Source organism: Prinia subflava, chromosome 1 (assembly GCF_021018805.1).
Source record: "Prinia subflava isolate CZ2003 ecotype Zambia chromosome 1, Cam_Psub_1.2, whole genome shotgun sequence".
Classification (NCBI taxonomy): domain Eukaryota; kingdom Metazoa; phylum Chordata; class Aves; order Passeriformes; family Cisticolidae; genus Prinia; species Prinia subflava.
In genome coordinates, this window is record NC_086247.1 from 91,633,647 (window position 1) to 91,659,541 (window position 25,895).

General features: G+C 42.6%; 1 long non-coding RNA gene across 1 annotated transcript; it reads left to right on the top strand.

Annotated features, from left to right (window-relative positions):
• On the top strand, positions 1 to 25,822 carry LOC134553585 (uncharacterized). The gene is made up of 3 exons (XR_010081106.1): positions 1 to 9,966; positions 14,022 to 14,089; positions 22,068 to 25,822. It is a non-coding gene; the product is annotated as an uncharacterized LOC134553585 (long non-coding RNA).
• Positions 25,823 to 25,895: the final 73 nt, after the last annotated feature.

A 25,895-nucleotide genomic window follows, 5' to 3' on the forward strand; every position in this document is an offset into this window, starting at 1 on the left:
TCCCAGTGCAGGGAGACAAATGCTAAGATTAATTTTTACCTGATGGTGTTTGGTCAGCTGGTCAAAATATCATTACCTAACAGCACTGAGGATGTGTGTGTCCCCAGACCTGGCCTCCTCAGCAGAACCACACCTGATCTCAACATCACACTGACCATCCACCATCAGATGCATGAGGTGTTACTGCTCAGCTCTCCAAAATGCACTGGCTTCTCCCCTATCCTTTAGCCCCCTCAGACCATGACATGCACGGCATTACTGTGAGCAAACAATGCAGCCCCTGTGTTTGTAAAGGAAGGAAGGCTCCAATGTGTCCATGAAACCTGAGACATCATTCTTTCCAGTTCTTGTTCCAGTTGGTGCAACAGAAAACATCAGCGTGCCCTCCTGTTTTCCGCAACCTCAAGGAGCTGCCAGCCAACATGCTGAGCTGGTGAAATTGATGACTGAGTAGATGAACAAAAGTGCACTTTGGGGACCTCCCCATAGCCTGTCATTCACTAATGTTGTCCTCCCCTTGACTTCTCCGGGCTTCCTGGGGAGCCAGCTGTTCCCCACACGTAGGCCGGCAGCTATGTGGTGTTTGTGAGTGCAGGCACAGCTGTGAGTGGTGAACCAGAAACAGGTGAAGAACTTGTCCTAGTGCCAGCAGGAGGTACTATGGATGACATGTAATCTGGAGGCTTTCTGAAGCATCTAGGCACTTCTGCCTTAAGTGGCTTTGGGCCCCCAAAGCTACGCCCAGCAGACCATTCATAATGCATACTTAAAAAAAAACCCCAGAAACAGTGGGGATAAAATTCTAGCCCCACTGAGCCTCACTATTTCAGAAATGTCTTCCCAAGAAAAGGCAAATAGAAACTTTCCTCTGTTACTGGTCCTTTTGTGCCATCACTGTTTAAGACAACCTCACTGCAGAAGCCAAATTTTCCTGTGCACACAGCTGTCCATGCCCAAAAAGAGAGGTGGAAATAATCACTGTAAGAACACATTAGTATCTGACTGCTTCAGAAGAAGTGTTAGCTGAACATAGTGCATTTCTGCTCCTCATAATTTCAAGAGCTTTTTTAAAATTTGCATATTTTCCATGCCCCTGTGTGGTTCTGTATTTTAGAAGGGGAGACAGAAGAATTGATTAGATCATATAACTTGATGACATGACAAAGAAGAAGTTTGGGATGTGGAACATGGTATCAGTGGGAGAAACATGTCAGCTCACATTTTTCTGAAGTACAAAAGTTTACAATTTTAAAGTGAACTGCACAGGAAAGGTGCTTTTCCAAAGAGTCTAAAGCTTACACCCACAAAATTACTGAGATCTTCCTCTGTGTGTGTTGCATAAATAATCTGGAGAGCATAATATTTAATGTAAGGAGTCGAGCTATTTACATAAGTTTGAGTTGCATTGGAGCATGTACTGCACTGGTAGAAATACTGCCTGTGTTCGCTGAAGCAATAGAGGGATTTTCAGCCAATGCCTCTGCTGAGTGTGGAGGAATTAGGCTTTTGCTTCTCCCAGTGCCTACAAAGTACTAAGTGTCTGCATCTCTTATAAAGTCACCAATGTCTCCAATTCTAAGAAAGCCCTTAAAGTCTCTTCGGTTCTAGTTTGTATTCTCTTTAGTTTTTTGTTTTCCTCCCACACTTCCCCTCCCAAGCTTCCTTTTGCATGTTAGTGCCAAAATAGAACAAGAAAAGGGAGAAAAGTGGCTCCAAACTGGCATTTAATTATTTCAGATTTTTTTTTTGTAAATGCGTTTTATAAGTTTTGGTGTGTGTTCCTTCTACTAAAAAGATTTACTAATCCTTCTGGAATGAAAATGATTCAAAAAATGTTGGTTCAAAGTTATTCTGAGGAGTAATTAGCAGCCTTGGCCAGCTCTTAGAAATATCTGTTTAGGCCAAATTATTCTGCATAAAACTTTCTAATGACTTACTGTTTCTGCAGTTCTGACCTTGGATAGATACTCTGTTCACCAGTGGTCTCTACAATCAAACAGCCATTAATCTAGTGCAAACATCAATATTTTGTACAATATTATCTGCCCTCAAAGAAGTTTTATGATTCTGTGATTTACAAAGGCCTAAACTTAGTTAAAATCACCACAAGGTTGTTTATGGCTCAATTACAGAGTTATTTCCCTGCAACAATCAGGTGTTATTCCCACAGAACTTCTTGGTTGTCCTTGGCCCTGCCTCAAAAGAGAACACACCCTCCATGAGGCAGAGATGCAAGAGTAAACATTTGGCAGCGGTACGTTCCTTTTCGACCTGCTCTGTCTGTGCGCAGTCAAGGATTTTATTTTATCAAAGGTATTGTATTCCTTCCAATGAACCTGAACACTCTGCTGTCTCACTGACATCAATCTGACAGTTTCCTTGTGAATGATATCAGTGTCATTCCCACCTAGAGGAACTGTCCGTAAAAGTGATCAGTGGCATCAGTTTCCAAACAGACTGAGGACAAAGGCTTGTCTCACTTATAAGGCATTTTCCAACATGACAGTTGCCAAAGTGCCTATTTTCCACTGTCTATTGTGCGCTTTGTTTTCATTTTTTAAGTGAACTCCAGTCAAAGCATTGATATGCATGCATACTGTATAGAAAACTGCCTATGAAAAGGATCTTTTGCTTTGAGCCTCCCTGGGTTTCACAGAAGCTGATCTCAGTTGCATGTACAGAGGAAACCAGGCTGGGATCAAAAAATTTCATCCTTACCCCAGAAATTTCCACTTTTTAAATGCTGAGGATCAAGATGGACATTCTTCTTATTTTTGTCGTTTTTTTTTTCTTTCCCAGGAGTGCACTGTAGTATTCTGCAAAAGACAGGAATTCAGAGCTTAGCTACATTTGGGAAGCCAAAGCATTACTTTAATGGAAGAAGTGATCAAATTAGCTGAAGAAACCTAACTATGACAGATGCCATCTCGACTGAGCAGTTTACAATTTACTACCACAGAAGGAGCGCAGAGGAAGGTGAATGCTGACAAAAGAGCATTCTTTTCCAAGCTAACTGCTTTTGAGATGAATGTCAGCTCCTTACTTTATAATGAGACATATCTATAAATCCTTTATGCGAGAGGTTAATAGGAGCTGGCAGTCTCTTGACTCGTGCGGCTCATTCAGTGCTACGAGGGAAGAACCATGGTCGGCATGTCGACAGAAATGAGCCTAAGTGCCGGGAGTCAAAACTGGTATCCCCCACAGTGATTAGATGGCACATTTGATATATGCTAGAGCAGGACAACTGACAGATAGCTGTGTGGAGGTGGCGAGCCCTTATATATAGTAACTACTTCAGCTCCTTAGTACTGAGCTATCCCAATAGCTGCATATGTTTTTTAAGAAGCCCTAAAAACCTACAGCCACTGTAATGAATTCAGGGGGTAGTTTAATGGAAATCTCAAGAAGGAATGTAATTAGATGAAGTCAATTAGGCTGCTTGGGGATTTCTAGCTGCTGTTGTTGCTATCTGGGAACCCTAATAGGACGATTAGGATTAACTGAAATCAGCCTGATTGATTAGGGCATATAAACCTACATATGCCAAATTCCAGGGGGACGGTGTGCTTGAGCTTGAATCCATCTGGAGCTATGAGTCAGGAGCATGAGTTTACTTTGCTGGCCTTGGAGAAAGCGACAGATCAAGACTGCATACACACAACAAGCAAAGCCAGACACAAAAAGGCTGCCAGGGAAAGGACTGATTTTATCTGTTATGGCGGTGTATGTGAAGGCCATCCAGTCTATCCTGAGGAATTGAGACTAACATTAAGCAAATCTTTTCCTTTTAAAAAAAATGTATGTATAACAAAATAAATCTATGTATCTTTTGAACAGCTTTTTAGGCTCAAGTCCTTACTCAGTATGGCTGTGAAATTCCCAGGTAGTCAGAATTACGTTATTACTGCAGTTCTGTTAATTTCAGAACTAAATTTGCCAACGTCCATTCAAAAGTGCAAGAAAAAACTGTCAGTGAGTAAATCCTCATGCTTCTGTGTCATGGGTCGAGCACACAAATGCTTATTTGCATACATTTAAAATCCAATCTATGCTGTGCAGGGAAACCCCACCTGCAACCTTCTTAGAGGACAGCTGAGTTATCTTGGTTGTATTTGTTGTAAAAAAAGATCATTATGGCCACTAAAGAGTTTCAGGAATAAAGGCTCGGGGACAGAGGGGAGTTGAGGGGGAAGAGGAGAGAAGAGGAGAGGGGACAGGCCAGATCTCCGTTATTCAAAAAAGCTGCTCTAAAGCAAGACAAAACAGTGCAGGCAGGAGCCTAAGGGATCTGATCCCAGTCATTACCACTCATGCGAGGGAGAGGATATGTCAAGGGTAGGGAACGTCTTGGGGGACCTGCAATATGGTAACTCACTTTCAGCTAAGTGGAGAACAACAGCTTTAGCTGTACAGTTTAATAACAGGCTAGGCCACTTTGTGCACCGGCAGGGCTGTTAATGCACAGTAGTCTGCCTTTCATTGTTAGGAGAGGAACCCCGCAGCTCCCATTTGACAGCCAGGAGTAAAATTATTTTGCCGCTAACATTTCTCTTTGGCATGAGGCAGTGGGGTTGCGCATTGCACTCATCCTGCCTGCAGCTCCCTGCACCTGCAGCTCCCTCCTCACAACACAGGAAGGTTCCCATGGGCTTGGAAGCAAGGGATTTTTGCTTTCCTCCTGTGGCTCTCATGCTATTCAGCTCTATTTGGGTGGCATACCCGCCTGTGTACCATGGCTGCCAGCTGTGGAGTGCTGTGCAGCATCCTGGAGTGCCTCCAATGGTATTTTGAACAATTAGTAACCAGCCCGGCATGATCATATCCTAATGAATTACTGAACTGCTTTCTTCTGGTTGAATACTGGGCTAAATGCTGAAAGAAAGTGGACACCTGCAGATTGTATTGGCCAAGACCTGTCAGTGAGAATTTGCCTGAGTTAGGACCACAGGACTTGCCTCAAACCTTCCCAAATACGTCCCATATTGACCTTAATATTGTTAATTTCTCATACTGTTGCAGGAAGCATGCTTCACACAAGCATCCCACAGCAATTCAAAGAAACAGAGGCCTCTATCATAACACCAAATGCCACAATCGCTGAATGGCACTCTCCTTAGTTACCTGTTGACCCATGAAAACATTTCTCTTCTATTAACGTGCCTTTATTAGGAAATGACAAGGAGAAGAGGATTTTTCCCAGTACCCCCACCTTGCCCATATTATTAATAATCCAGTTCACATGTTCACAAATCCAATGTAAATCTTCCAAGAGAAAAGTCATTAGAAAAAATAGATTACTCATAGAAAAATGTCTAAATTTATCCAATATTTTTTGTATCTCTTGCTCTATTTTTTTCCACCTCTTTATCAATACCTTAATTTGAATGGTTATAAAAATGCTACTGGACACTCTTGAATTAATTTTATTCAAAGTTCTTGCTTCACTGAAAACATTTTACATTTTCAGTAAAAACCTTAACATAAAATTTGGTGAAAATTATGAAATCTCCTTTGAATTCTTCTCAGTAGAACTATTTTGCTATCACCGCCAACAAGTGAGAATTTTTTTTCCCTTTTCATAAATGTTTCATATAGGGGTCTGACTTGGCAATAAGAGCGATCATACAGGTAATTCTTTTTGTGAAACAGATCACCTCTGACAGAAGATACTAGTGTGTTTTGTCTCCTACAGCAAACCAGCTATAACTGACTGGGACATCTGCTAACAGAGATCTTATTTGTGCTCCCTTTTTGGTGTGCTATAATACCTTTCATAATCCCTTTTTTTTTTTTTTTTTTAATTGTACCTGGTTTTCTGGAAGATTTCCTCTGTACCAAAAATGGTTTGACTCTTCATTTTTCGTTCTAGTTTAGAAAACTAAAATCACCATATTTCATGTAGTTAATGTAATTTTTCTTCATAATGAATCCCAGTATATGAAAATCCTGGATTAGGAAGAAAGACTGCAGCCAGCACTTGCTTCTGTCGCTAGACCATTTCACAGCTTCTTTCATATGCTGTAAGTTTTCACAAGATTCGATAGAAAGTCTGTGAGACTTGGGGGGAAAAACACAGGATTGTTTTTAACATGGTGGCATTTGACCAAACAGGAAAGAGGAGGAGGGGGAATGTGAAAGTCAAAAGTGTAATAGAGGCTGGAGATTCTTGAACAGATGTAGCAGGTGTAAACATGTTTCCTTATTTTGGTTCCTGGATTTAACATCCTCCTACAAGACTTCAGTGTGCTCAGAAAAAAGGTTATATGTGCAGATGGTACACTGTTAAAATGCCCAGAAGGTTCAAACTCATCTATGCTTGTGAAGACAGGGAGAATTTCCCATCATCTGACTCACAGGTGTTTAGAGCACTTCGAGTCAGAGGCAGGTTCGGCAGTGCCGAAGCACGGCAGCGCTTTGCTTAAGCAAATGCCTTTGGTTGTGTGCTGGAAATGTGCAGGCTCTTTTTCTTGTGATGTCCAAGTGGCTAAGAACATTAGGAGAGCTCTCTGGAGCAAGGAGGTGGGGAGAGACTTTTTGGCATGTGGTCCACACAGTCATTACAAATTGAGGCTCTGGGCTGTTGTTGTCCCTGGGCTGCTGCTCTCTCTTCCTGACACATTGCGCTGCCTTGGGTCACTGCCTCGCTGCTTGCCTGCCCATTGTAGTTTTGATCATACATTCCCTTTTGGCACAGGATGATTATTTTCTGCATTCTGCTAGGTCCTCTTCCCGTTTGTCCCTATTAGTCTGTGGCCAGCGCAGGAGTGAAAAGAAGCAGGTGTCTTAAACGCTTGGCTGACACGCTAGAATGGGGACGCACCGGGGACAGCTCTGGCTGTGTGAGCAGCGCTCACAGCACGCTCTGACCGGCCGTGCTCAGCACTGACAAGCAGCGAGGAAGCCTCTGAAAGTCTTGCTTGTTATTAATAACAAACATACCTGTCAGGTTGTGTGGAGGGAACGACGATGATACCACCACAGGGTGGGCAAAGAATGGAGGCACTGCCTCTCCAGGTTCGCCCTCAACCCAGCACTGCCCCGCAGACCCTGTTCAGGCCACCCCACCTGTCTCCATCACCGTGTCCAGCTGAGGCCACTCCACCTTCATGTCAGCTGTCCCCATGCCCGTGATGGCTGGCTCCTCGTCTCCAGCCGTAAATTGGTTGTGTCAGCTGAACAGCTGGCCTTGCGCACGACGGACAGCCTGCACCAGCATTCCTCCAAATGTGCTGCAGGGTCAAAAAGAGCCTGCCAGCACCTCCCTGAGGAGCAGCTGGCTCAGTCTGAATCTAGGTGAGATGCAAGCTGTGCTGATGGCAAGAGGAGAAATAGTTGCCCAGTACTTCCTCCTCCAGGACCCCTTTAATTTCACCACGATCTTAAGTAAATATCAAACCCATCTGCCAGACGCATACACTAGAAAGGGGTTGAACAGCAAGGTGGCAAACTTGTGGGTGATAGAATATTATTTTTGGTAGCAAAAACATGGCACATGACAAAAACATCATCTCATGATACTGAGTAATTGGATGATAAAACAGAGGAAAGGCAACATAGATATGAGTAGTGTAATGCCAGTGGGCAAAGCAGACTCTACATACAGAGCTGAGGGTGCTGGACTCACTGTTAGCTCTCAGAAAAGAAATGCTTGAAGAGCTGTGAGATATAGACATATTTATGAAAATGCCAGATCCATTCTCAGCAGCATTCAAAAAAAGTAAATAAAATTTTAGAATTTAGTATGGAAGAAACAAAGCTAAAAACACTGCTGCATCCTGATATAAATACATCTGATGTGCCTATATCCTGAAAATGGTGTTGTTCAAGCCTACTAGCTCCAAAATGGTAACACTAGGGCCAGAGGAAGGTCCAGGCTGTGACATGGCTTCTGTACTGGGATTTCAAAATAGATTAAGAATACGTATCTGAAAAATCAAAATGCGAGGGAGGACATGAGAGAAATCTGTAAAACCATGAATGGCACTGAGAAGGCAAATAGGGAATGATTGTAATTGACTCTCATACCACAAGAACTAGAAGCATCAGATGAAATTATTAGGTGGCCTGTTCAAAACAAACAAAATAAGGGCTCTTCTTTAAACCCTGCTTTGTTGAAGTGTGCCACTAATTGTCACAGGATGCTGCAATGTCAAAAATTGATATGAGTTCAAAAAGCAATTACACAAATTCATGGAAGCAAAAATCCATCAAGGGCTATTAAATTTAAAGATACCACATCTGTCTCAGGGAAGTCCCTGAGCCACAGCTTGCTGGAGTTTGGGACAGCATGCCAGGGAACTATCATTGTGTGCTTACCCCTCTCTTATGCTGTTCCCCAGGCATCAGCTGTTGTTTATGTTTGAGACAGGCTATTGGGCTGGATGGACTTGTCTCAACCAGCATGGCTGTTCTTATGTTTGGATGCCAGGAAATTAATTTTTCCACATCCAGTCTGTTGGAAATGATGCCCTTTCTTTCATACAAGGACTTGGGTAGGGTGATTTGGGAATTTGTTAAATCTAGATTATTTTAATCACCTGTAATGGGGCTTGAAGACTGAGGCAACACAGACATTGCTCTGAGCAGGACTGGTAGCCTATCTCCAAAGCATGAGAAAAAGCAGGGTGTACAGGTTTCACTGCTCTTAGACTCCCCTACATGTTAATTCCAGACCTAGTGCCCACTCTTCAAAGCCTGAGTAGCCAGGGCTTCACTAAGAACAAGAAATTCATCAATCAGAAATCTCTGATATGTTTGGTGGTCCACTTCTGTGGGACTAGAACAAACTGCAGAGGCTTCTGACGCAGCCTAAACCCTCACCATCAGCCTGTGCCAGACAATGGAAGTTTTCCTCCTTATTTATAATGTAGATACATTCTAAGATGAAACCTAGACTTTTTCTAGCTTTTCACCACCCCCCACCTCTTCCCTACGGTCAGCCACTCCAAGGTGCCGTCTAACACACCAAGTAGGGACTGCAGATCCTTCTTTTCCGCGGCGGCACAGTCTCCTTTGCAGGGTGCTGGCCGAGGTGGGCCTGCAGCGGCGGTGGCGGCGCTGCCAGTGCACGGTACACACGCACCAGGAGATCGGCCTTTCCCCTTTCCCGTCCATTATCCTCGGCAGCAGCGTGGCCGCAGAGCCCCGCTCCTGCAATCCTGCACTTCTCAGGCGCGCAGAGCTCACGCAGATCCGATTTTGCCTGCAGGAGTAGGGTATTGATCAGCCTTCGGGGGGAAAAGTCGTGTTGGGAGGCGACGGGCCCCATCTGGCTGGCAGCTACCGCTGTTCCAGAGCCTGCTGACTCTTCCGAGGGCATGTCCATGCAACGATTACTGGTAAATCCCATTAAAAAACATTAATACGAATAATAAAAGCAACAACAACAATAATAAAGGAGTTGTTGTTTTTTTTTTTTTGTCATTATTACTACTCCTCCAGCTGCCGAAACAGGAAGGGCCGCGGCCCGGCCGGGCCATCCCCAGCGCTACCGCCCCGCGCCGCCTCCAGGGGGAGCCCGGCGGCCGCGCCTCCGCCGCCTGACGGGCCTGGGGTGGCGGGGGCCGCGCCGAGGAGGGCGGACAGGATCCCTCCCTTCCTTTAAAACAAAAACAACCCTCCCTCCCAGTCAAAAATAAATTAAAAAAAAAGGTCTTTCCTTTCCTTAAGGCCCGAGGAGAAAGCTCCGCTTCAGCTTCCTTGCCCCCAGCACCCACCCTCGCCCCAGGCACCCCTCACTGCCCGGAACGTGCCTCTTGCACCCAACGCGCCTTCGTTCCCAGCGATTTCAAGTACGCGCCAGAGCGGTTCTCGCTCGGGGTGTTTTTGCGGGAATCTCGACGTATTGAGGAGGTGTTTGTTGACAGGGGGAGGAGGAGTGAGGCTGGGGAATGGGCGGAACGCTTCTCCAGCTCTCTGAGGTGGTGTGGGTTATCCTCCCCCGCACCTCATCACCGAAAAGAGGTAACAGGCTCAGACATTGGATGTATTGTTTTTCTTTTTATTTTTCTTTTTTAAATTTTTTTTTCTCCAATCAGTTTTTGTCACATTGTTGTTGGTAAATATCGTAGGGAGAATAAGTTGTTAAGTATTAGTAGCTGGGAGTGCTGAGAATGGGCTGAGGAAGGACATGCTCCTGTTCAAAGGAGTTGAAAGGGGCGCCATGCAAGATGATCAGAGGGCTGGAGCACTTCTCCTTCGAGGAGAGGCTGAGACAGCTGGGGCTGTTCAGCCTGGGAAAGGGAAGGCTGCAGGGAGACTTTAACAGCGTCTTCCTTTATAATACCTTTACAGCGCCTTTAGTACCTGAAGGGGGCCTGCAAGAAAGCTGGATAGGGACTTTTGACAACAGCATGTAGAGATAGAACAAGAGGAAATAGGAATGGCTTTAAACTGAAGGATGGTGGGCTTAGATAGGCTGTTAGGAAGAAAATGTATCTGTGAGGGTGGTGAGGCACAGGAACAGGTTGCCCAGAGAAGCTCTGGATGCCCCATCCCTTATGGATCCCCATTGTTCAAGGCCAAGTTGGGTTGGGCTCTGAGCAACCTGGGCTAGTGAAAGGTGTCCCTGCCTAATGCAGAGGGGTTGGAACGACCCAACCGAAGCCATTCTATGATTCTATGAAATAAGAAGTAAAACTACATAATGAGTATTATGAGATGATGAGGTTTGCTCAGTGTCTGATATAGGGCATTGGGGCCTGTTTTACCACTGAGGAAGCTGGGGTGGTAACATGACTTCAGTGTTCTTAGTGGTCTTTCCAACCTTTACAATTCTATAATTCTGTGATTTGCTCAAGGTCATGAAGGGAGCCCTGTCAGGTCTTTGCCTGGAGCTAGCAGTTGTCTGATCCCTTTCCTCTGTCTTTGAGGGCTGAGCTTTTCTCATAAATGTGTTGCCTCTGTGGGTAGAACCTGGGTGGACAAAAGACCATCCTGCCAGCAGCTCAGAGGTTATATAGCCAGGACAACCCCAGCACAGAAATGAAAAGTGACTTAAAAGAGAGAGTGTATTTTATTCTTACATGACTGCACAGCAGTGCTTGGCTCTGGGGAGAATGGAATAAGTGGGGCTTCTTAAAAAATAAGGTAATCTGTCAATTTATGTTTTCAAAGAAGTCAACTCTTAGTGCCAAGTCTTGTGTTTGGCACATTCAAGGACAAGGAGGTATTCTGGAAGTGGGGATGGGAGGTGCAGTTGCAGGACAGCTACAAATAAAGGCTCTAGTGCACTGTAGCACAAGTGTTTCAGTGCTCCTGCTTGACTCTGGTGCCTCTGTTTGTAGTCTGTTTTGGGAAAGAGTTTTTTTTCCCATGGATGAAAGACATCCCAAAGAGTCTCAAAAAGGCAAGCATGCATACAGAGCAGCTCTGGAGTGGTATTATGAAAACTAGAGGCAAAGAGTTCCCTCCTCCAGCTATTTCACTTCCCTGCAAGAAACTTTAGCATACAGATGTGACAGCTGTGATGACATTTTGATCTGCCTGTGCTGATTCAGCCTGTCCCTGCGTCTCACTGTTGCTGTCTTGATCTGGAGTGATTCCTCCCTTATCAAGTAGCACATCTCGCTGGCTGGAGGGCTGTTTCCTGGGAGATGCTCAGGCCCTGGCCCGGTGTGCAGCAAGCCGTGTATGCCATCCAGGAAGCTATGCCCCTGCAAGGAGGCATCTTCCACTAAACATGGGAGTGCCTCAAACACATGCAACTACTGATGAAATGGCAAACCAAAACAAGTTGTCTGGGACTGCCACTGGTGGTTTCTTGATTCAGCAGGCTGGATTATGTAACCTGAAGAGCAATATTCAGCTGAGGAGGGGCTGTATCTTCTACCTGAAAGATGATATTTTCTTAAAGGTGCTGACCTGATTAAGCATATACCCTTGCCTTAACCTTGGGGAAAAGCAGTCCCTCCTGCAATTCTGCATTCTTTCTGGCATGCCTTTCTCATCTGTCACACAGCTCCACGTACAGTGACAAGGAAGAGACATGAACATTCCTTACCTTTGGCAAAAGGAGCCAAGGATGATTGCGTTACTGTTCTTTCATAACAAACTCCAATCATTGGCAGACAACTTCCAATCAAGGTTTTCTTTCCATCCTCAGCCTCACTGCTGGTTTGAGTAGTGTATCATTAGGATGATTGGATAACAGATTCATGCACGGTGCTGGAATTAAACTTGACCTGTCTAATCACATTGCAGATAGCAATTGGAGGTTGAGGGGGTTTTCAGCCATCAACCACAGATCTTACCAAAAAATGTGTTGGCATTGGGGAAACGGTTGAACGGTTGTAGGTGATGAGAGAAGAAAATATTAGCAGAAAAGGTGGGCAAAATACCAAGATGCACAAGTGAGTTATTTTGTACCCTGCTGGTGTGCTTACTTAGGAAAACACTGGGGGGGAAAAAAACCTCTGGTGTATTTGGCAGCTGGGAATCTGAAGACGAGTGCTTTGTATCGGACTTCTGCAATTGGTTTTGCATAACTTTGCAAAAGATTAACTGGCCCCGGCTGCCCTTGTCAGTGTTTGTCAGCAGTCACAACACAGCCAAAACAGAATTCCCCCTTCTAAACACAGAATAAGATACAAATGTCTCTTCTCACACCCCTCTTGAGTAGTAAGTATACAAGGTCAAATGACCAAGAAAAAGCATCAAAGTGCAATGATTTAGTAAAGCATCAGAATAAATAAAATAAATAACTTGTACACTGCGTAGAAGTGTAGTAGAAACCAAAACAAGAAACAACTTCTCAGCTTCTTCTAAAACTTACCCAAATTGTCTGGCATGGAGTGTGATAGAACTGAGCTATATTGGTGCTTTGGAAAGTCTTTGTCCAGTTATTTAGGTGTAAAAAAGTGAAAAAACAAGTGAGAGTTCAGCATATTGTGGTGTTTCTAAGGTGATACTTTTAATGTAAGTCATTTAAAAAAGGGAAGGTAGAATGAAATAGATAGGAGACTGCTAAATCTGTCCCAGCTTTATGATGGATGGTATCCCCCAAATACCTGTGAGCTAGCATAAGTACTTAATGCATAATAAAAGCAGAGTTTGACCTGGCACGTAATTCAAAAAGGAAGTATTTAGAATGTAAGCTATTATTTGTGGTACCACCAAGAAAACTTCAAACATAAAATTGTTTGGTAACAAGACCAGCAACATGCTACTGAAAGTCTTTGGTTTTTTTGAAGCTGGGGGAAGTTCAGATTTTTTATTTCACTGGAAATAGTTAAGGTGTTTTTTGCCTTTTTAAAAAGTTTATTTAGGAAAAACCAGAAATTATAGCCATTTTGAAAGTCTAATTCAGAGATGAGAAGGATTTTTTAAATTTCACTATTTTTATTTACATTTTTTAAAAGTGTTCTTTTAAAAATTATTAAGAGTAATTAGTAACAGATAAATTAGTGACAGATGAAGATAATGATATCCATTTAGTATAGCTGTCTTCTTTCTTAGTACAGAGTGCTTCCTGTTTCTGTTGTAATGCTCAGGCTGTCAATATTATTTCATTAAAAAACAAACAGGATATTTATGCAGTTGTTTTTATACCAGAGAGCAGGAGTGCTTAGTGATATGCCAGTAAAATTAAACCATTTTTCAACTGCCCTATTACCACATAAGTAATAATATTGCACACAGCACCAAATACTTATGAATATGTGAAGACATAGTGTGAAAAGATCTCTATAAAAATTAGCCATTACTATAACATTCATATTCATATAACTAGCTTTCAAAATAACATTCAGATTTTTAAAATGTGTCTAGTATTTGCAAGTAGAAATAGGAAATTTTGTGATAAATTAACTATTTCTCCCCTCCCTGTCCTGAACTATATTGCCAGCAATCTTTGATTAAAAGAGATCCCAGTTCATGTCATGCCTGGTTTTGAAAAGGATTGGGTGCTCTCTCTGACTTTTCAGACATCCCCCCTAAGCAGCCCCCAGGTGAAAAGTGGCTGAAAGGGTGCTGTGTCTCATCTGTTGTCAGCAAACAGGCTTCCATTTCCATACTTGCAGGTGCACCTATGGAGAAGGTTGAGGAAAAGACATATGCCTAGCACAGATTTCAGACTTCTGGACATCAGGTAAGTCTCTGCGAGCCCTAGGAAGGAATCAGTGGATTGCTCTGAATTGATTACCTCTTCTGTATGCCCAAGTTCAAACACTGTCATGCAGAAACAGAAAATCAGACCCTGCCTGTGCTTACCATTTTTACTTGATATTTTTGATCTGGACCCTTATTCAGTGCTCTCAATCACTTTCTGTCTTTGGTGATTTGATAGGAAAAACAAAAAGTATTTTAAAGTTTAAAACAATGGCTTTCATAAAGGCAGTGTGTCCAGTCTTTAAATTATACCCTTTTTGGGTTTTGTTTCTTTTTTTTCTTTTTTCTTTAATTGTGATTGAAGAAAATCTTTATTTGTTAATTGTGACTAAAGCAAAGCATATCTTTGCGTGGCCAGTTTACACCCACAGGCTGACATTAGGCTTGCTTGTCTGGTTACTTTTCACTGGCCTCCCTTAGAAGTAATCTATAGAGCAGGAATCTGCCAACCAAAAGTAGTAAAAAAAGCCTCACTGTAATGACACATTACTGGAGACAGAAGATACGCAGGGGTTCACATCTTAGATGAAGAAAAACTACGCTGCTGGCAAGCTACATTTAGCAAAGACTTATTTCATCTGCCAATGATTATTTAGAGTATACACTCACTTTCCATATAGGTACGAACAGATCCAGGCTAAGCAGAGCTTCATTTGCCAGGGCCTTTGAGTAGTGCCACGATGCAAGTGTTAAAGAGTAGCAACAAGGCTCTAATGACAATGGTTTCCCATTTTCTGGGTGCAGATATTCAGACATTCTATTCCCAGTGAACACACTGGGCACCAGACAGAATAAATGATGAGCCTAGATTTGTTAGGTGTGTAATGAAAGAGGGTAACACACTGAAGAGAATGAATTTCAAGTGCGACCAATGAAAACAATCTCCTTATGAAAGTATTTTAAATAGATTTGATGCTAGCAAGATGAGAAATCACAGAAATTAAAAGCTAGCCATTGCAGAATGAAACCTGCTGCAGACAGAGGAATTGTAATTTTATAGGCAACACTGAATTCAGTTCCAGGAAAAATGTACATGAAACATAGCTGTCTTGACAACCCCATTCAACGAACTACTCAAGATGGAAGCTGTGTGAACAAAAAGCCTTCTGAAACCATAAAAGCAGTACTCAGGAGCTAAGGTGAAAAAGCTCTAAAATTATGGGAAGGTGTCACAACCTGTCAATTTATTAGCAGATGCTTCTAAATCAGTATTAGGAACAAAATATCAAACCCTTCAAAAGTGGCATAGTGGAACTGTTCTGAAAGAGGAGAGAAAACATGTGCCACAGGACTAGGGTTTTCCAGTACTTTTGCTAAATGGCCTTTGGAGGATTGTAGACAACAAAGCAGGACACAAGCAGCTGATACCAGTTTTTCAAAACAGTAATAATTTTAAGCATATGGAACTGGAAAAAGACTTCACTTTTAGTCAGAAATAATAGCCGAGCAAAAGAACTAGGGCCTGATTTTGCTCTACCTCACTTTTTGTTTAGAAAATGTGAAATGCTATCATTAAGTCAGAATTTTCTTTTCCCACAGGGATGTGTTAATATTTTACTCCCAAAGACAGGCATTGCTATAGCTAGTGACTACAGACAGTCTGTTCAGTCTAACCTAATGTTCAGGGGTCACAGCCTTTGACTGAGGAGGCTTTTGGTCTGTGGGGTTAAACAAGAGGTGGCTTTAACTAAATGTGGAGAGTACTGCTTTCATCAAAAAGCTGCTTATGATCAGCAGGAGCAAAACTGAGAATATGCCACTGAATAAAAGCCTGGAACTACATCACTCCTGACAAAGCTGAGGGTAGGTTCACTTTTGTGGGATGATGGCAAGTCCCAGATCAGTGTGCTGATAATAACTGCTGCAAACATCAGTTTAGCAGCAAAAGATGTTCCTGATAGAAAGGGAGGAGGATGTAAGGATGAAGGAAGGAATAAATCACCTATCTGACCTATTTAAACATGGTGGAGCTTTAAACTAATCCTGACAGCTTGTTTGTTGGTGGCACAAAGGAGGTCCTGAGTTAATGCATGAATTTTGTCAGTCAAGTGCTACCAGTCAGGTTAGGATAGGGGGAAACTGCCTGCCAAGGTACCTGGCAGCCTTAAGCCAGGTGCCAAAAACAGAGCAAAATAGTTACGGAGTAAGGATGGAGGCAGGGTGCAGGACACAGGCAGGAGGGTGCAGGAGCTGTTTGGAACCTCACTGTGGGGTTGCTGCACTAGCCCAGAGCCACGAGCTCATCGTTTGTACTGGGAAGGACACGGATGCCCATGTAGGATGCACAGCAGGATGCTGGGTAGGAAAGAACAGAATGAGACTGAACCTTCCTCCCTCATGGCCAGTGGTCTGAGGTAGAGCAAGGGGGTGGGAATGTCAATTACCTCAAATGCTCTGCCCTCCTCCAAAAATGCGTAGCTAAGCAGGCCAGTGAGTCCTGTGGGGCTGGAGGTGGCTTGTTGCTCCTGTTGACACTGATCTACTTTACTGAGGTGTCTCAGTCTGTGCTGAAGCCCATGTGTTTTTCCCTCTCCAGCAAGTGCCCTGAACCCTTCACTGAAGAGTTAGTCTCATGCTCTCTGACTCTGTGAAAGCATTGTGAGCAAAGTGTGACACATCCAAAAGGAGAGATTGAGGCAAATGGCCTCATAATGTAATCTCCTTACATTTAGGGCATGCTTCTGAGTTTGTGGCTCAGTGCTGTAAGTCCAGTTCCAGTGCTCCCTCAATGCCATAAACTGTATCTCAGCTAGACTTGTATTGCAGGTGCTGAAACTGGGTTCACACTGGCTCCAAAATTGTTGATGGGTTATCTTCAACAACCAGCTTTATGCTGACTGAGACTGAGCGTTGTCTTGTAGCCGTCAAAAGGTCAGTGTAAGGATACAGGCAGCATAAAGACCAATCATGTGGCAGGTTCAAGAGAAATAAGCTTGAGTGCTCCCCTCTGGCCTGGGTCAGACTGGGACACGTACCAATTTGTACAAATCTAAGATTGATCCACAGGTTCAGGGCTGAGTGACAAGTTCTCAAATCCTTGTTCTGAGAGTATGACGGAATAACTATTGTAGAGTGGATTGTTAAAGATACTTGCTTGAGAGGGGAGATATTTTCCTTAGTCTCTGACCTAATGACTATCACTTTATTGAAAATGTAAGAAATTAATAACCTCTAAACCTGAGAATACTAATGCCTCTTTTAGCAGTCTCTTTGTGACAATCTTTCTAGAAGTTTTCAGATTGTTTCCTTCAAAGTTTTAAAGTGAGAATTAATTACTTCTCCTCCCTGCCCTCCAAATCCATTTTCCTACTGTTCAGAATACCTGTGTTCAGACAACATGACTATTGCAAACTCCATTTTCTGCTGAGAGCTCAGCAGAATCACTCACTTTAGTTTACATACAATATACCCATAACAGGATGCTTCATGCAAAGAGATATTTACTCTTGACAGTGCTCAGAGAAAAGTCATCCCCTTTCTCAAAGGCTAAACCAAATATATACCGTTCACTGTCTATTAATTAAGAAATAATGGTCTTAGCAAAGAGCATTTCCTAGGGATTAAGAACTGGGTGCATGAGTGGATAGCCTGAGATTTTTAATTAAAGGTGCAAGCTCCCTCTGTTCTGGTATATGAAATTCCATTTAAATGAGGTTCTATTGAATTCAGAGGTTTTTCATAGCATGAAGTTCACCAGTGCTGACAGGACTATGCCCACCCCAGTTTAATGGTGGAAACACAGTCTAGAAAGACAACTTTTTACTGTTTCATCAGTGCCAAAGTATTATATTACTGCTGTGAATGTGGCCAAAGACATAATTTGTGGTGCTGGGGCCCTCAGAAAATTATAGCTGGTTAATCTGTGGTAGTGAAGGAGTTGTATCCAAAGTTATAGGTGTATGAGGTCATACCAGAGGATCTTTCTCATTCAGAGTCTACACTAAACCCCACTACAGACCATCACCTACATAAATATAAAGGTAGGAAGTTGGTAGGACATGGGTTTATGGAAGAAATGATAAAAAGAAAGTATATGAAAATTAGAGATGTGTCATGCCTGAGAACAACTAGAAGCAGTTTCCTTATGTGTCAAATGGGCCATGTTAATAGCCCTAGCATAAACATGAGAAATTAAAACCGGTGGTGTCTGTTCCTTAAAAGCAAAAGAAAATGCAACTATTATGAGTTTTTTCTGTTCAAAATCAAAGACCTTTCCCTGTCTGAGTGGAGATTATGCTATATGCAACCTTTGTTCTAACCAAAGAGCCGCAAGGGACAGCAGCAGAGCTACTGGCAGAGGCACGGTCTGAGTATCTCAGTCAGGCCTGGACAGGAGACCTGTTGGTCACAGCAAAGATGGGTCTAACCCAGAGCAGGAATGCTGAAATAAGCTCTGTTGGCCATAAAAATGTTCCAACAGCTCAATCCCACACCTGTCTTTTGTTGCTGAGCTGGGGCATTATTTCTGTCTTTAGTTTGTCTGAAAATATCATGCATTATCTCCCTCTAGTACTCATTAGCAAAAGAAAAGCAGGATCAGGCCCTAAATTTATGGAAATTAGATGCTGTCAAATCTGTTTAACTCCTGTAGGACTTTTTCACAACTTTATTATAGTTGCATCAGAGGCTGTTTTGTTAGGAAATAGTAACATGTTTTCTGCTCCCCCACCTTATAGCACTACTGTAGAGAAACTGTTCTGACAGGGAGCAAAAATACACTGTGTTGGAAATAAATTTGGTGTTATGCTGAAAGTCAGCCATGAAACCTCGCGGAAGATGGTGGGTGAGAAAGCTTCCTTTCCCTAGGAAAAGCGCTGCCTTCTTTTTGGGACATCCTCATTGAGACTCCAGGAGCTGCCCCATAGCATTCCGCACCCTACATACCGCGGCACACATGCCTACAGTGCTGAACTGTGGGGGCTGAGGCACTTCTCCAGGATCCAACTGCAAAGGCTGGGGACAAGGTGGCATATGATGAAATGGAGCAACTCAGAAAGTGACAGCAGAAACATCAGAAAAGCAGACATAGCAAGTAGCAAGGACACGCCAGAGCAAGCAAGGAAAACCCTTGTAGCCTGACCTTGAGAGAAACCTAAGAGAGAGATAACTTGAGCTGTGGCTCAAAAGAAGCTTGAAAGTGTGAAAAGAGAAAACACTGACTATTGTTTTGACTCCCTCTGTGTCCAGAGTAACGGGACATTGTGTACAGTCTTTCTAAACAAACAGGTGCACGTTTAAAAGCTCAATTCACTCCCTCATCCATTTGTTCTCCAAACAGAAACAACCTGTAGGGACCTGAATATTGGTCAACTACCTGGGTCAAAGAGGGTAACAAGAAGTATTTTAATAAAGGGAACTTTCTCCTCAGAACTGGTTTTGCCTTTTGTTGTCTCTAGTAAAAGATTTTAGTCCTTGTCTGTAGTGATATTGTCATTAGCATTGTCATAGCAACTGATAAACAAGGAGAAAGCGATGTGCAACAACTTTTTTTTTTTTAAAGGCAGTCCAAATGTCTTACTAACAAGTAATTTGGTGACAGAATTTAGCAAAGAGGCTGCACAGTAAATGGGTTTATCTTTAAACATAATGCTCTTTTCCATTTTAACTGAGCATAAAATCGTATCTTTAAAGGATTGGCAAAAAGCGGGGCTTTATGCCTCTTGAATAGTTCCATGTGACATATGGTCTTTCCAAGCAATAGTTTTATCGGCTGTGCACAGTAGCAGCAGATTTGAGCTAATGTTCCTGTGAAAACAAGTAAGGGTTTATCCAAAAACTGAAGAAGGGGAGGAGAAAGGCACCTTTGCCCTGCTGTACAGAAAAAACAAATCATGTCTTACGTCAAACTTACGACATCCCTCTATAAATATAGCAGCTACTGGTAGTGACTAACTTCAGCACATGCACTGGGTGGGTTGAAGAGGACTCTGTGACCTGTTTGATTCCCTGCCCACCAGTAATATTCCCAGGAGTGTTTCAGCCCTGTGCCTCCCTGAAGCCTCGGATGGAGCAGAGCGGTTCTGGGGAACAGATGGGGCATCCCTCCCCAGAGGGGCTTAGCTCCAACTTTTCCTGTGTAGCCACATCTCCATTTCCTGTGATAGATGCTTATAATCAGCATCAGGCACTGGCAAACAGCAAGGCTTGCTTGTTGTTAGATGCATCTCATGCGGTGCTGAAGAGCACCCTGTCTCTATGCTCCCCAACATCTGCTTCACTCTGGGATTATGGCTGGGGATTCACTTAGCAGCTGGGCAGCAGTGCAGGGCAGGATGAGCCTCATATACAAGTACACAAGCCCTGCATTTGTTTTAGCACATAACTCTAAATATTGGCCTAAAATTATTTTTTTGAGCTTGCTGCTGCCTCAGTTGAGGGCCACTGCACTAGAAATAGGAGGAAAATGGAGCTTCTGAAAGTGGCTTTCCTTGTCTGCGGTTCTCTTGGGACCATGGCACCATGCAGAGTTGCTAACCCTGGAATAGGAATACTAGACCTTCTATATGGCATGCTTACAAAGGACACTGTGGTACACACACTGCAGACAAACTACTCTGCAACAAAGAAAGGCTTTGTGCTGACTCAACAGAACTAGGTAACAAATGCAGCTTTAAAAATGACTCTTTCTCAATAAAGGGTAATCAGCTCTTCCCTTTTCTCATTGTGTGAGATACTCTATAGACTTTATTCATTAGAGAGTTCTCTGCAAAGTTGAAGTAAGAAATGGGAAAAATAAGGATGGCAATAGAATTGTAAATTCAGCTTGTATGTCAAGGAAATTACAATAAACTGATACACTTTCTGTAAAAAACACTGATGGTGCCATTCCTAGAATAAAAGCAACAAGCATTCAGTATGCTAATACCTTCAAGGTATAGACAAAGATGGAGCTGTCACGGAATCACAGAATGGCTGAGGTGGGAAAGGACCTCTGGAGATCATCTACTCCAACTTCCCTTCTCAAAGCAGTGTAGACTAGAACTCAAGTCCTCTGGGCTGTGTCCGCTGAGGCTTTCAATATCTCCAAGGTGGGAAACTCCACATCCTCTCTAGGCAACTTATTCAACTGTTCAATTACCTTCACAGTAAAAATGTGACTGGCCTCCAGCTGGACACACCAGCCACATCACAGGCCTTTGAGCCCAGTTCTGCCAGTTCTACAGACCACCTGTAAACTGATAGTCCACTGTCCATTTACTTACTATTAGTTCACCAGTTTGTTGAATGTTATGCAAGTGATGTTACAGGATACAATGCTGAGGGTCCTGCCAAAGTTGAAAGAAATCACATCCTTTGTTCTCCCCTAATATGCCAAGCCTGTCACCTCATCATTAAAGTTTATCAGTTTGGCCAAGCATGTGATAACTGCAGTGTAGACCTTGCTGGCTTGATAGGAGAGAGCTGAATAACATCTAAGGAATAATTTATTTAATGATGTCTGACTTCCTGATCACAAAATGTCTCTGAGAAGGCTGTGCAGTTTCCCCTTGGCCCTTTGTGTGTCTCCCCAGTGTATTACACATCCTGAGACTGGAGTCACTTTTGGTTTGCATGTCATTCGCCTGGTTTATTATAATCTTGACCTAATGCTCAAAACTTAGCTAGTCTGACTGGCCATTTATTCATGTAACATGCTTTGGTTCCCTCATTAATTCTTAGAATGAGGTTTCAAGTACATCTTGAAAGTCAAACTTGGCTTTCAGCAAGTATTGATATGCTGTGAAAAATTGTATTTCATGTGCGTCACTACTTTTTACAGGAAAATTTGGGGAAACTTAGACATAGACTGAAGACATTAAATTAAAGTGAGAGTTAATGTTGCCCCCAAAAATGCTGGCATTTTAATGGAGGACAATTAAGAAAAATAGTTGTTTTGCTGTTCTTAGAGTCAAATTTGTCAAGATACCATGTAAATCCTGGGGACACTCTGATAGCCTTTTATGTTTATTCCGTTATAGGGTTCTCAGCTTCTGGGTTCCTGGTAGAAGAAGACCCCTGGAAACAGAAAATTACTAGTGGACCCCAGCCTCATGAGCTGCCTTGCCTTGTGCCACTGTAGTGGGCCTTGCTGGAATGGGCAGAAAAGCTGGACTTAAGGACAGGATTTAAGCTACTGGTGTTCTTGCTTTTACAACCTTTTCTGGAACAGACTATCAAATTCTTTAGGCTGAATTAGACAGGGAGGAGTAGAAACATCTTCTGCACCTCCTTTGATTCTTGATATCTTCGCAGCAGCTGTCAGCTTTAGTTTGTTCATCGATCATTCAGTTGAGCAAGAGCAAGAAGATGAAGGACCATTCACCCCTTGATGCTGTTAACAAGCCTGTCAGGCTTTGACAACTTAAATGAGAGACATTTCATAAAATTATGAGTGAAATTTTAAATGTCTCATTGAGGCATACCACAAAATCCTTTGCTGTCAAATGAGCACTTGCAGTAAGTTGAGTTTTTTCCCTGACTCAGCACTCTGATCACGTCAGACCCATAAGGTTTTTGGAAACATCTCCTTTTTATAGCGGGCATGCTCAGAAACATTAACACAGGCATTAACACTCAATTTACCTGCTAACATTACTGTTGCACATCAGTGCTGTCATTTATGTGCATGCAGCAGAAGGGCAGGATAGTTTAATGAAGACTCTTTAAAATAGACTAAGCTTCTCTGTTTCCCTATCAAGTACCACTGCCTGATTTAAACTGACAGTATTTCACAACCAATTCAATGTGCTTTTTCTCTCCTGCTGTTGCCTGAAAGGTCCACATGGTTTTAAGGTGATGCTTTAGTCCCACAGCAAGAAATATGTGTGATTTTACTGCATCTATGTCCTGACTGCACACATATTGCAAAGAGTATCTATTTGGCCCTTGGCCCAGACAAAAGCCCTGTGCAGTGACTGGGGCCAGCACAGCACTTAAGAATAGCTGTAGTCCAGATTTGTGTCACAATAGCTGCACAAGCCCTAAAATTCCATTCTTGAGGAATCTTCCATTCTTGAGGAAGCCCATCACCCAAAGCACAGGGCCAGAAGTTTGTCTGTCTGCCTTCCACTGGGACACACATCTGGGCAGCCTCTATGACAGCTTCCCAAATTTTACTCTTCAAGGTACAGCAAAGCGGGGTCGTTTCAGCTAAGGAGTGCATAAGCAGCCTTTGCTCAGTTGGCTGCAAACCCCATTTGAACAGAAAATTTTGTTTCACAAAGTCCAATGTGTGTGGTGCTAGAAGAATCTGTTATTTTACATGAATAACAGTTATTGTAAGCTTGCTTCAAACAGAATAAGTATCTGTTTTTGAGCCAGTAGCCAAAACCAGAAGCAACCACGCAATTTATAGCTAACTAGGTAATCCATCAGCACATAGGCTCCAGCTTGGAAAAATATTTTGAGTACTAGCTTAACTTGAAATGCATGGATATATACATTGATTTCAGTAGGGCAAACACGTATGCCTAGACTTATGTGTGACTGGAGCTATATAAGATTGAATGCATCACTGAAAGAGTGTAATTAGAAAAAAACCTAAATTTTAGCTAAATGAATTTGTTCAGAGATAAATATAAGACCAAATCCACCCTGGCTCTGTTTCTTTTTTGGTGTAGTATAACATAAGTGAGATCCTATTACTCTGCAATATTCATGGCATACCTTCACAAATAGGTGATAACACATTCCCAGCATACTATAAAATTTAAAACTGATCTTTTCCACTGCTGGGATGTTCGGATTTTTTTAGCCAGTTTTACTAACCAGAATCTTCTAGAAACAATAACACTGATCCTGTGTGTTCAGACTATATAAGGAAGAGGAACTTACACAATTGCCGAATTTCTTTGTTTTTCTCTGCTGGTCTTCATTGCCTGTAGTTTTTTCCATGCTCAGGAGTGAATATACTTTCTGTCAGAATTTCAGCATATTTTCCTGTCATACATTCTCCTGCTTTGAGCTCTTTTGTTCTAATACTCTTGACATTTAAGCTGGGCACTTTAAAGGTTCTTTCTCTTTACTTTATTCTATGATTTATTGATTACTTCTAGCTTCTGTTTCCCTAAGCCTATTTCCTTTCAAGTTTTCTCACCCTTCTGACTTGTTATTTCATCCCTTGATACAAATAATGCTTCACAGTCCCAGTTTTAAAGCCACAACCGTGGCACAATTTTTTTCTCCCTTTGGCTTGGCATAGCAGCATTTTTTTACACACGGAGGCCCAAAGACATTGTAAATGATTACAGGGGTCATTGTTACTGATTAGTGTGTCATGGCCACACATTTACAAAGGGCCTGCTGAGCTGCACTGTCCTTTGCAAGTGGTTCCTGAAGAAGTCATAGGCACTACTCACAGATCAAGGGACTGCTCCGTGTGGGAAAGGGACACTCTGCAACAGGACAAAGGTCGGCATTGTATGGGGAGAAGCCCCCTTCCCAAAGGCTGGGCAGTGCTGGCTGTGTGAGTCTGACTGAAAACCAGAACAGAGGAGATGCTGGATGAGGAGGCTTGCCAGCAGTTAAGGATTATTGTGCCTGCATATTGTGGTGCACATTCTGTGCTAATTGCTACCTGGTGGGAGGTACGCAGTTGGTGACAGAGTGTGGCTGTGTGCGTGCTCCCATCCGCATTTCTGCAAGGCACAGTTTTGTTCTGGTGTTGCTCCTATAAAAGGAGGCTTCCATTCACCAGAAAGACCAATTCTAGCCTAAGAAACACAGCAGGAGCTGTATTAGGTGTGGGTCTCAGTGTGAGTCCTGGACTGAAGTTACCTAATTTGGCTGCATCCCCAATTCCCTGCCATGACGTTGGTATAATATTTGTGTCCATCTTGGCATCTTCCAGTGACTCAAGCTTTACAAATAGTTTTGGAATCATCAGATGGGAGAGCCTAGAATGAAGCAAGGCCTTACTACCTATGCAAGGCTTTGAACAGCCTTCCTTCTCTGTCTCCTGCTCTGTTAGGGCAAAGGACTGGAAAGGACCCTTGTCGTTCTCACGTCTGTGTTCCCATCTTGTCCTGAGTGATGCACTGAGCCCTTTAATTTCCCCTCAGTGCCCAAAGCAGTGCAATGATTTGCTGCTGTACATATGCAACAGGAAAGCACAGTAATTCACCTGGATCCAACCAGGAATTTGTATATTAGGCATTAGAAGTAGATTGCCCAAGGTGACAGTCGGATTCTGTGCAGTGGAGTGCTATGTTTGGAGGGGCACTTTTGCTCACTTCCAACTCAGATGCAAGGGGGTTGTGAAGCAGACTGTAACCAACACTCGCATATAAAGCATACTCTAGTAAATTAGCTAGTGATTTTTCTGTCAGCCAGGATTCTGTGCAAATGAAGAGATATCAAAGATGCAGAAATTGATTGAACTCAGCTGAACATGTACCTCCTGCTTGGCTTCTAAAGTAAATAACGACCTTTTACAAGAAAAAAAGAAGTGCATTGTTTTTTACATTTTACTGTTTCAATAGAGATGAAAAATGGAATTGCCAATAAAATTTTATGAGAAAGGAAATTCTTGTTAGAAATTTTATCTCAGAGTATTGATTTTGCTACTGTGAAGAAAATTTCCCTCTAAAAGTTAATAAACAAAACCAAACAAAGATATACTTTTAATTGCTTTAATTGAAAATCATCTAACATATGCTGTATTGGTAAGATATTGTAAAATATCTTGTAAAAATCATATTTTTAATAAAGTATGTAACTTGCTGGTTTTCCTACATTTAAATGTCAGTTAGAAAATTTTAAATGGTGAATAGTGGGTCTTAGGTAAGTCTGTGAACACAACTCCTTAT